The following is a 12039-nucleotide window of genomic DNA, read 5'->3' on the forward strand; positions in this document are numbered from 1 at the left end:
TCCGTGAGTTCAAGCCCCGCGTCGGGCTCTGGGCTGATGGCTCGGAGCCTGGAGCCTGTTTCCAATTCTGTGTCTCCCTCTCTCTCTGCCCCTCCCCCGTTCATGCTCTGTCTCTCTCTGTCCCAAAAATAAATAAAAAACGTTGAAAAAAAAATTAAAAAAAAAAAAGTACCTATAATACTATATCACAAATTAGCTCTTTTAAAACTTAAATAACTACATTTCAACATAATTTTCGTTATGTAATCGTAAATATTTTATTCTATGCATTTGTAAACATTATTCCAAGAAGGAAGTTTAGAGGCTCAACCAGACTGCCAAAGCGGCCCATGACACAAAAAGCCTAAGACCCCGGATTATGCCAAGGTGAAAAAAATCTGGACATAAAAGCCTATTTACTATGTGATCCCATCTACATGTCATTCTGGAAAAGGCAAATTTATAGGGACAGAAATCAGTGGGGGAGGAAAGGAGATTGACTGCAAAGGGCTACACGGGTACTTTTTGGAGAGCTGGTGACGTTCTAGATCTCAAAGCTGATGACAGCCATACAGCTGTATATGTTCATAGAAACTATTTGAACTGCACACCGAAAAAAGGGAGAATTTCAGGGGCACCTGGGTGGCTGAGTCGGTTAAGCATCTGACTCTTGATCTCAGCTCAGGTCTTGATCTCAGGGTCATGAGTTCAAAGCCTGTATTGGGCTCTGTGCTGGATGTGAAGCCTACTTAAAAAAAAAAAAAAAAAAAAAAAAAAAAAAGGACATGGGGGTAGAATTTCACTATATGTTAAATTACATCTAAATAAACCTGACTTAAAAAAAAACAAAAACAAAAACACTGCTAGGGGAGAACAGAATCACAGATGAAAGGAGTCTCTCGGACAACGTGGAGGAGAGTCACACGCTGACCTCAACAGCGGCCCAGGGCTATTAGAGGCGAGAGGAATAAACTTCTGTTGCACTGAGTCCAGGCTCGAGTCCATTCGTCACCACAGTTTAGACTACTTCAACATATGTATTAAAAATATTTTGTAAAGTGTAAAACATAATACAGAATACATTATTAATGCCACTGCTTTCCTCTACATCGTGCTGGTGGTGGTCATGGCGTTTGGGTTTCTTTTGTGTTTTGGTTTTGGCTAGCCAAAGGCTCACCATAAAACGACACACCAAAGCAAAAATAAAACTCCTAATTCTTCATCAACCCCAGTAGGGAAAAAAAAAAACAAAAACCCACAACCCACATTCCTTGCTTAGCCATTGCTATGGGCTAAATTGGGTCCCCTTAAAATGCATATGTTCAAGCCCTCACCTCCATACCTCAGAAGGTGGCTGTATTTGGAGACAGGGTCTTCGAAGAGGTAATTATGTTAAACTGAGGTCATTAGGGTGGACCCTAATTCAACATGACTGGTTTCCATATAAGAAGAGGAAATTTGGACACAAATATATACACAGAGAAAAAAAACGACGTGAAGACCTTCTTAGGAAGAAGGCAGCCATCTACGCACCAAAGAGAAAGGCCTCAGAAGGAGCCAACCCTGCTGACACCTTGACTTGGACTTGCAGCCTCCACAACTGTGAGAAAATAAATTTCTGTCATTTAAGCCAGCTAGTCTGTCATTCTTTGTTATGGCAGCCATGGCAAGACTAATACAGCCATAATTATTTTTCAACGATATATTTCAGGCTAAAATTATTGCATCGTAGGGGTGAAATGTGCCCAAGCATCCATTATCCAATCCAGCCCTACCATTTTATGGATGGTAATAGTAATGAGCAGTATTGAGCACCTACTGTGTGCACTGTGAGGAGTGTATTTTGGGGATAAACAAGGATAAAGACAGCCCAAATATATAGAATATATATATATATTCTAATGTCGATACCCTGCCCTTCATATTTGTTAGTTGTTATTATCCCCATTTTTACAGATTCCCAAAGCCAGTTGGTACCAGAAACTGGGATTCAAACCCAGGTCTGTTTGGCACCAAAGTCATGAACTCTTAAACGCTACACGGAAGGAGTTAAGCAATTTGCCTCAAGTTAACAACTGAGTCACAGCAGGACTAGAGCTGGAATGGAGGTCACTTCATCCCCAAACCAGTATCCTGCCTCAAAGGCCATAAAGACATTCATTAATGACAATTTGAAATACAAAGTTTTGGGGTACCTGGGTGGCTCAGTCAGTTAAGTGACTTCAGCCCAGGTCATGATCTCACGGTTCATGGGTTCCAGCCCCACATCGGACTCTGTGCTGACAGCTCAGAGCCTGCCTCATATTCTGTTGTTTCCCTCTCTCTCTCTGCCCCTCCCCCACTCACATTCTCTCTCTCTCTCTCTCTCTCTCTCTCTCTCTCTCTCTCTCTCTCTCAAAAATAAAAACATTAAAAAAAAAAGAAATACAAAGTTTTATAGAGGTAGTGCATTGGTGCGTGGTTGTCTGGCAAAGGTCTGAGACCCCCTGAAACTCATTCTTGTCTTGTGCTCTGCAGATATTTTATAAAGCAGAAAATGTATGAGTCTTCTGGACTAGGAGTATCTGTGAGAGTGGCCAGATACTGATCACAGGGAAGAGAAGGGAAAGAGTTTCACGCTGATAAGGTTTAGGGTTTGGAGAGGAAAATTCAAAGAGCAGGAGTTTAGCACATGAGAAACAGAAGTGTTCACCCTACATACTGATTCGTAAACTGGCATACACCCTCCATGCTTTTATGGACAACCTGCACCAAAGTAGGAAATTCTGGGATTTGGGAGGTTTTCTTTTGAATGAATTGTGGGGTTTTTTTTTTTTCTCTCATACCTATACAGCATTAAACTGAACCCTTACTTTATATTCGAGTTTGTTCCTGCATCCTCATTAAAATCAGTTTTTAAATTTCATTTTAAAACCCCTAAATAAAACCTACCGCTCACCTCTATGGTGTGAAACGGAACGTGTTAATTGTACGCACGAAACTATTTTTTGCAGTGTTAGGAGAAGTTGCCTCTTCTAAGCTACATTTATTTATTTATGTATGTATTTAAGTTTATTTTTATTTATTTTGAGAGAGAGAGAGCGCGCGCGCGCGCGCGCACAAGTGGGGGAGGGGCAGAGAGAGAGGGAGACAGAATCCCAAACAGGATCCTAAGATGTCAGTGAGGAGCCCAAGAGGGGGCGGTGCTCAAATTCACAAACCCGGAGACCATGACCCCAGCCAAAATCAAAAGTCGGAGGCTTAACTGACTGAGCCACCCAGGTGCCCCCTAAGCTGCATTTACATAAGTATGCCCTATATCAGTGATTCTCAAAGTGTGATCCCCAGGGAAGCAGCACTAGCACCACATGGGATGAGGACTTGTTAGAAATGCAACATCCAAGCCCCAGACTGAATGAGAAACTCTGCAATCTGGGTTTTAGTAAGCCCTCCAGGTGATTCTGATGCACACCTATGTTTTAGCTCTGCTCTATAACAAATATTTGCTTCAATTTTGAAAGAGTCTTTAAATACTGAGTCCAAAATCTTTAATAAGTAAAATGATTTAAAGGGGAAGGTTGTCAGAATGACCCAAGCCAATTATTAAATCATCTTCTGTCAAAGATTCAATACCACCTATTGAAGTGATTCCTGTATTTTGGTCTTTTGGGTACCTTTCGATACCAAGAGTCTGTGAGCATTGAGAGAGAACAATCCTAATTGAGCAATTATGTAATTACAAATAATTGGCACTTCAATTTTTTTCAAAGTTTTGACCTTATATTCTGTTTTTAAAAAGTGCCATTTCTATGAAAATAATCGTTTTGAAGCATAACCTATTCCATTTAGCATTTTGAAATCTAAATAAGTAATATGCCAAAATGTTAACAGTAGTTAGTTCTGGGCAGAATTATTATAAATGTATTTTATTCTTGTCCTTATATTTTAGTTTTAATATTTTTTCTTTAAAATATTAAGATAAGGGGCGCCAGGGTGGCTAAGTCAGTTAAGCCTCTGACTCTTGACAGGTACAAATTTTTTTCTTTAATAAATTGACATAGAAAGCATTTTCAATGAACAGGATTGAACAGAGACTTTTTTTCCCATTGTTTTTCATCTTTTCCTTCTAACAAGTCACAGATGGACTGAATGCATCACATGGAAATTAGGAAATATTCTAGGGAAGCAGTCCAGAAAGATTTATTTTAATTGTAATAGGGTTTTTTAAGATGGCAAAATGTTTTATTTTTTTTTTAACGTTTATTTGTTTTTGAGACAGGGAGAGACACAGCATGAATGGGAGAGGGTCAGAGAGAGAGGGAGACACAGAATCTGAAACAGGCTCCAGGCTCTGAGTTGTCAGCACAGAGCGGGGCTCGAACTCACCGACCGCGAGATCATGACCTGAGCTGAAGTTGGACGCTCAACCGACTGAGCCACCCAGGCACCCCAAAATGTTTTTTACACTAAGTAAAGAATATGCTTTGGAATATATAGAGGACTCTTTTCATAATACATGGAGGCATTGTATGTATCCCCTCATCATACTTAATGGTCCTCAGTTCCATGGGCTTTTGATGGCAGTTTGGTTGATTAGCAGTTACGCTGTAATGAGAAGGGAGCCATACTTTAGTTACTTACTCTTGCAGCAACTGAGATTGAAATTCTTTTATTTTCCTCACTTTGATTCTTCAAGATGTGTTTTCCTTAACATAGATCTATTGTTTCCATTTTTAAATGTTTTTCATTTAGATTTCCTTTAGGTACTTCCTGTGAATTTTATGGGCCTCCATTCTTATTACTGCAGTAGTTGTCATTTCTGAAATCAATGAAGCACAACCTTTTACAGGGTTGACTTGTACCAATCTAGTGAGCTAGAAGAAAGTTTGGCATTTCATTTCTCGACAATCTCCTACCCAAATAATGACTCTGTAATGTTGTTAGGCTAACTTTTTGAAATCTTAAATATGGCCTCTTTTCTTATGTTCATTTTTGTCATTTCCCATATACGGTGCTATTTATTGTCTTTGCACTGTGGTTTAGTTAGCATCAAAAGCCCTGGATTAAGTCCAATTTCCGCCATTTACTGATTCTATGAATCACTTAACTGCTTTGAACTCCACTTTTTTCAGCTGTAAAATGTAAGTACTATTAACTACATCACAGAGGCTATAAAAAAGAAATAATATTATATAAAAAGAAATGATATCATAGTGAGACCATAAAATTTTAGAGTAATTACTTTTATTGTTTTCTCTCCTGACGCAAGTGCCCCAGGTAGCATGAAATAACTAAAGAAGGGAATGGAAAAAGTGTAATTCAAAGAATTACAATTTGTCTTCAGAATTGAGCCTAGAACTTGTCCTTGTCACAGTCTGTCTGCCACATATACACCTTTCCCCTACATACTCCTTATCTTTTTTTTCAGCTCACAATCTTTTTCCAGATGGCTTGGTTGGGGAGGTTTTAAACTAGGCCTAGGAGGAGTTTCTGTCCTGGAACAGTTTCCAGAGTGGGGTGGTTGGAGGCTAGTGGTAAAAAAAAAAAAAAAAAAAAAAAAAAATCCTAGAAGGAAACAAAATCTGATCTAGCACTTGAACCATCTGTCCAACCTATATAGTTTCCCTCCAGAAACCATTGGTACATTCTTCTGTCAAACCATTTTGGGGATAAACAGGGATAAAGACAGCTGGATGGCTATGCAGGTGTGCATTTAGGTATACATCGGGTCACTTGGTTTCACGGGGATAAATGGAGTATTGGAAGTAAGTCAGTTAAGGAAGATGGACTATATGAAATGGATGAAAGGCACAGTTCCAGAGCCACCTTTTGGAGTTTGACAAGTCAGACAGGTGTACAGGGAGAGCTGAGTCTTAGGGTAACTAGAGAGGGGAACAGAAGTCATAGTTCTAGGTCACTAATATTTGATATGTAACATCAACAAGGTGGTTGGTGGTAAGTACAAATATACTAGGGATCGCAATTTAGTGGTTAGTTTCTCTTACTTCACTGCATTTTTGGCTTTGCTAATTATAATCTTCGTCCAGTAGAGGATATTTCACCTACCTCCTATTCTCTCTTTTTTTTTTAAGTTTGATAGTTCCCAGAATTAAAAAAATTATTTGTACTAACCATAATTAATAATAATGGAAAATAGCATTTCATCAAAACTACAGATGGATTCTGTGTACCTAATATAAGAACAAGAAAACTCTTAGGACACTAAATGACTCAGCATATTCACTGCAGACACGGTCCTTCAATTTAACCACCTATTTGCAGAAGATGATAATATTTGTTTTATAAGGATATTATGATAATGAATGGGGCTAATGTTTATAAAGCATAGAAAATACTGCAGTTTAATTAATTCTGATGTATTTTTCCATGATGTGTGTATGTGTTGTGTAAAACTCCTTAAAAAAAAAAAATGGCAATATCTACTTTGGCCCAAAAGACAGAGATTAGAGTACTTCATTTTAACTTAAAAGAAAGCATTACTACCATCTATTCTATTTGTTTATGCTCTTCTAATTATAACTTTACACTTTTTTAGTTTTTATTTAAATTCCAGTTAGTCAGGGGCACCTGGGTGACTCGGTTGGGGGACCAACTTCAGCTCAGGTCATGATCTTGCGGTTCAAGCCCCGCATCTGGCTCCATGCTGACAGCTTGGAGTCTGGAACCTGCTTCGAATTCTGTGTCTCCCTCTCTCTCTGCCCCTTCCCCATTCACACTCTATCTCTGTCTTTCAAAAATGAATAAATGTTAAAAAAATTTTTTTAATAAAATAAAATAAATAAATTCCAGTTAGTCAACAAATAGTGCAATATTAGTTTCAGATGCACAATCCAGTGACTCAATACTTACATACACCACCCCATGCTCATCACAACTGCATTCCTCAGTCCCCATCACCTATCGCTCATCATTTATTCTAAGAACCACAAAGGATTTTAGGTTGTTCAGAGACTAGAGGAGCTACTTTATTTGTTCTTTGATTAGGCACCAATGACAGCAACAGAGACAAATTCATTCTTCGACTCAAGAAAAATGTATTGAGGGGTGCCTGGGTGGCTCTGTCAGTTAGGCGTCTGGCTTCGCCTCAGGTCACGATCTCATGGTTTGTGGGTTCGAGCCCCTCATCGGGCTCTGTGCTGACAACTCAGAGCCTAGAGCCTGCTTCGGATTCTGTGTCTCCCTCTCTCTCTGCCCTTCCCCCACTCGCTCTCTCTCTCTCTCTGTCTCTCTCTCTCAAAAATAAATAAACATTTAAAAAAATTTTTTTAAAGAAAAATTTATTGAGCATCTATGATATGCTACACTGGGCTCTAGAGATTCAATTTTATTAGTAAGACATGATTCCTGTCCTCACTATAGATACAGTCTATTTAAGAAATTCTGTCTCATTACAGGGGCACCCGGGTGGCTCAGTTGGTTGAGCTTTTGACTTCAGCTCAGGTCATGATATCACAATTCACGGGTTTGAGCCCCGCATCAGGCCCTGTGCTGACAGCTCAGAGCCTCGAGCCTGCTTCAGATTCTGTGTCTCTTTCCCTCTCTGTCCCTCCCCACTCATACTGCTTTCTCTTTCTCAAAAATAAACACTAAAAAAATTTTAAAAAAAGAAATTCTCTCTCATTTCAAAACAATGAAAAAGGAAAATATAATCATGCATTTTAAAACTTTGTGGTCTATACAACAGAGATATAATTTGCTCATAGAGAATAATTCTGTCCATCTGCCAATGTTACTCTAAAAAACATGTCATACTTTCAGGTCTAGACATTCCTAAATATAAAATGTTTCAAACTAAAAAAAAAAAAAAAATTGTGAATTTTTTAAAAAGAGAATATATGTGAAGTACAACAAAGACAGATTATTTAAATAGGTTATAAGTAATAATGTTGATCTAAATATCAACTTTAACCTAATTGAACTAAAACCAAAGGATCCTCAAAGAGAAAGTTTTACCACTGATAAACAATCATTTCATAAAAATCAGTCATTAAAAAGTAGTCGTTTGGGGGGCATCACTGATGTCTAGCAATACCAAGTAAATAATAACGAGGTAGGTAATAAAGCTTTTATCTCCTTTAACTTGGCTGTCTGAAGATAATTCCTCCCCCCTTCTATGCAGACTCATCTGTCAATGAAATCTTCCCAGGAGAAGATACTGCCACACTATGGAGAGGGACATCCAGCCACATTGCTCACTAATTGGTCCACACCTAGGAGCTCTCAGCAGTATACTGCAGAAGATGTAGTCAATTTTGTGTTATCATAAACAATCGTCAGCACCAACGTTACAATATATTATCTAGGACATAGGAGTAATTTAGGAAACACAATAGCATCACCTTTGCCAATCCTGTACTTCATACACGAAATTATTTTTTATTTATTTATTTATCTAAAGAGAGAGAGAGGGCATGCACACACGCAGGGGAGGGGCGGAGAGGGAGAGGGAGAGGGAGAGAGAGAATCCCAAGCAGGCTCTGTGCCCTCAGCAGGGAGCCTGACAGACATCTCGATTTCACAAACCAAACTGTGAAATCATGACCTGAGCCAAAAATCAAGAGTCAGACACTTAACCGACTGAGCCACCCAGGCCTCCACAAAACATTTCAATAGGAGGATAGACCTACGTGAGTGAGCCTTCCATCAGACAGAAGCCTTCAAAATCACAGCCAGCTCTAGTGACGCTAAGGCTACTAAATTTACCACAATATGGCAAAAAAAGAAAAAAAAATCACAAAATCACCATCATTAATCAACGAAGATTTCTTCAGTGTCTATGGTGAGTTAAACATAACGCACGATGCTAGGGATACGCAGAGAAAGAAAACACAATACCTGACCTCAGAGGGCTTATGAATCATTTAGAAAGAGAACATACACATGGCAAGTGAAACAAAACACAAGGAATCCTGGGGGAAACTACAGCACTGATGAGCATTGGGTCTTAAAGGGGGAAACCAGCTTTTAACAAAGACCCATTATACATGTGAGCCAGTTCTTCATAGCTACATGCTTAATCTGGGTTTTAAGAAAATAGACTCTATCCTACAGAAATAATCCAAAAGTTAAGCAAAAATCTAGGCACAAAATATTGCAAAAACATTTCTGGTGACCATGAATAACTGGAAACACTCTAAATACTTAATAGGAAAGAACTTTGATCCAACTATACAGAAAAATTATATGTAGCCATTAAAGGAGATATTGACAAATCATTTTAAGTACAGGAAAATGCTAACTCCAATAAACTAGCATAGTAACTAAAAAGAAGGCTAGAAACCATAGATGCATTAGGATCTCAGCTTCATGGCTTATAATACAACTATGAAATATCACACTAATTGTTTACTCTGAAAATTAGTAAATAAAGGGAAATTAGTAAGCATTTGCCCTGTCTTTTTAGGAGGAACCAAAGTTTGTGAAGAAAAGCTGCTCTTTACAAAATAATTCCAGCTAATAAATGTAGAGGGAACAGAATTAGAAAACACCATTTTGCAATCCCGAATGAAATCATTTATTCAGGCAAGAATCTCAGAGGATGCGCAAACTATTAAGATGAAAAGATGATATTCAAAAGAACCAAAATTTCATACCATAATTACTCTTGCCAATTACACAGGGGGAAAAAATGGAGGGATATGAATATTTTATTACAAAATTCTAAAAACAGTCAAATCTAGGTTGTAAGTATATGTATAGATAGATAAGTGTTCCTTGCGCTGGTGTTTCCATTTTTTTATATATTTAAAAATTTCCTCATAAAAATTTGAAAAATGTATATAGGAGAAAGGTTAAGAATAAATACACCAAAATATTGGCAGTAATTATGTCAATATAACTATAGGTGATTTCTGTCTCAATTTAAAAAATATTATTCTGTAATTTCAATTTTTTTTTCATATGATTACATATTATTTTTATAACCAGAAAAAGTGAGTAAAAGAAATACAGACATTAGGTAGAACTGTGAGTGAAAAAAATAAAAAGCCTACCCATTTAAGGCAACAGGGATGTTGGTCTATTGTTACTTTGGTTCTGACGTTATTTAATATATTAATAGTTTCCAAAAGGAAGTTCAAGGCATATTAAGTCATATTTCAAATAGTATCTTGGCAAAGCAAGAGGGAGGGTTGCAAAAACAGGCCAACCCAGATACAAACTGCCCGTACAATTCATTAATAAACAGGACATTTTTTTTAATCTTGAGAAAAAATTCAATCTAATACCTCCGGGGGAATTCTTTTCTGCATAGTTATTCAATCATAGAGAAGCCTGGAAAGCAATAAATGGCAAGGAGGAACAGCAGTGGAGAAACGGGAGAGCCCTTGGAATGATAATGGGAAACAAATTAGAGATTTGGTTTCCAGTGACGTGAGTGAAAACCATGTCAGTGCTGATTTGGGCTGGGTATGGAGGCAGAACACTGCCTTTCCTCCCTGCTCGCTGAGACCATCCAGTCCCATGCCACGTTCAAGCTGGGCACACAAGAAAGAAACCTGTGAACAGTATGGCTAGCAAAGCATATAAATAGGAGCCTTCAGGGATCCATTCATCAAAAAGACCAAGAAATTAAATTAAATATGCAGAACCTGCCACGAGATGACAGAATAAAGAGATAAGTTTACAAAAATACGTAAAAGCTATTAATGCCAAGAAGCAAGAGAAAGCATTTAGCCCGGAGCTAAGAATAACGGCGTTAAATAAAATTAAGAACTGAAAAAAAAAAAAAATTGTAGTAAGAAGTATTTAAATGGTGTCACTGGAACATCTCTTACTACTTGCCTTTACATGCTACTGCATAATATAATAGTCTTATTCTCCGTATACAGTGACTTGCCAGGGTTAATGCTCTTCCCTTTTGGTCTGGGAGTGGCTTACGTGGAGTCTTTAAATAATAGTACAGTACCGTCGTGCCCAAATTTTGCTGCAGAGGACCATCTGGGGAATTTTTGAAATCTCAATGATCAGGTTGTATACCATACCTCTTAAACCAAAATATCTGGGAGTAGGAGCCATGCATCAGCATATTTAGAGATCATCAAGAGAATCAATGTGCAGCAAAGTTTGGGCATTACTGGCCTACCACGCAGAGGCAAATGCTGGGAGTTGGACTGACTACAGAATTCATGCTGATTAAAATACTTACTTATTTATCTATCTATCTATCTATCTATCTATTTATTTATTTATTTTAGAGACAAAGAGAACATGAGCAGGGGGAGAGGGAGTAGAGGGAGAGAGAGTGAATCCAGTGTGAAGATCGAACTCACCAACCATGAGATCATGACCTGAGCGGAAATCAAGAGTGGGACACCTAACCGTCTGAGCCATCCAGGTGCCCCTCTGCTGGTGAAAATATTTTAAGAAAAACCCATCGCACAAGTGCTAGCAGCCTAGTCAAATCATATAACTTCAACATAGGAAGAGACGAGAACTCTGATGCTGCGGGCAAAACAGTGTGGCGCTGAGCCAGTCGGCCACCAGCAACAGAAGCGTGAATTGCACCACAGGTGCAGCTTGATAAGGAACCTCTGCTGGAATGTCGTAAGGACTACCTCCATGCTCACTGAAGTCAGTGTGTTTTTTCATCCCTTTCTATGGATAACAACTGAGAGCCCATATGCTCTGTTACCATTTGAAGCCAACTGCATTAAAATTTTTTCATCCCTAATCGATACTGGTTTCATTCAGAATATCAAACCATTTTGAATTACTTCCATTTCTGTTTTTGTCTTCTGATCGTGTCTATTAACATTCTCCCACATAATAATTCAGGATGTCTCTTGAATCACTGTAATTTTCACAACATATATAAAGTGATTTAAGTACATGAATTTGGAAGCGACTTGAAAAGCAACATGAGGTTTATATCACTTGAAAAGCATACAATATTTTGAGTTTGGCTTTTGAAAACAAACTTATAGGGGCGCCTGGGTGGCGCAGTCGGTTAAGCCTCCGACTTCAGCCAGGTCACGATCTCGCGGTCCGTGAGTTCGAGCCCCGCGTCGGGCTCTGGGCTGATGGCTCAGAGCCTGGAGCCTGTTTCCGATTCTGTGTCTC

Source organism: Panthera onca, chromosome A2, assembly GCF_046562875.1.
Source record: "Panthera onca isolate mPanOnc1 chromosome A2, mPanOnc1 haplotype 2, whole genome shotgun sequence".
NCBI lineage: Eukaryota > Metazoa > Chordata > Mammalia > Carnivora > Felidae > Panthera > Panthera onca.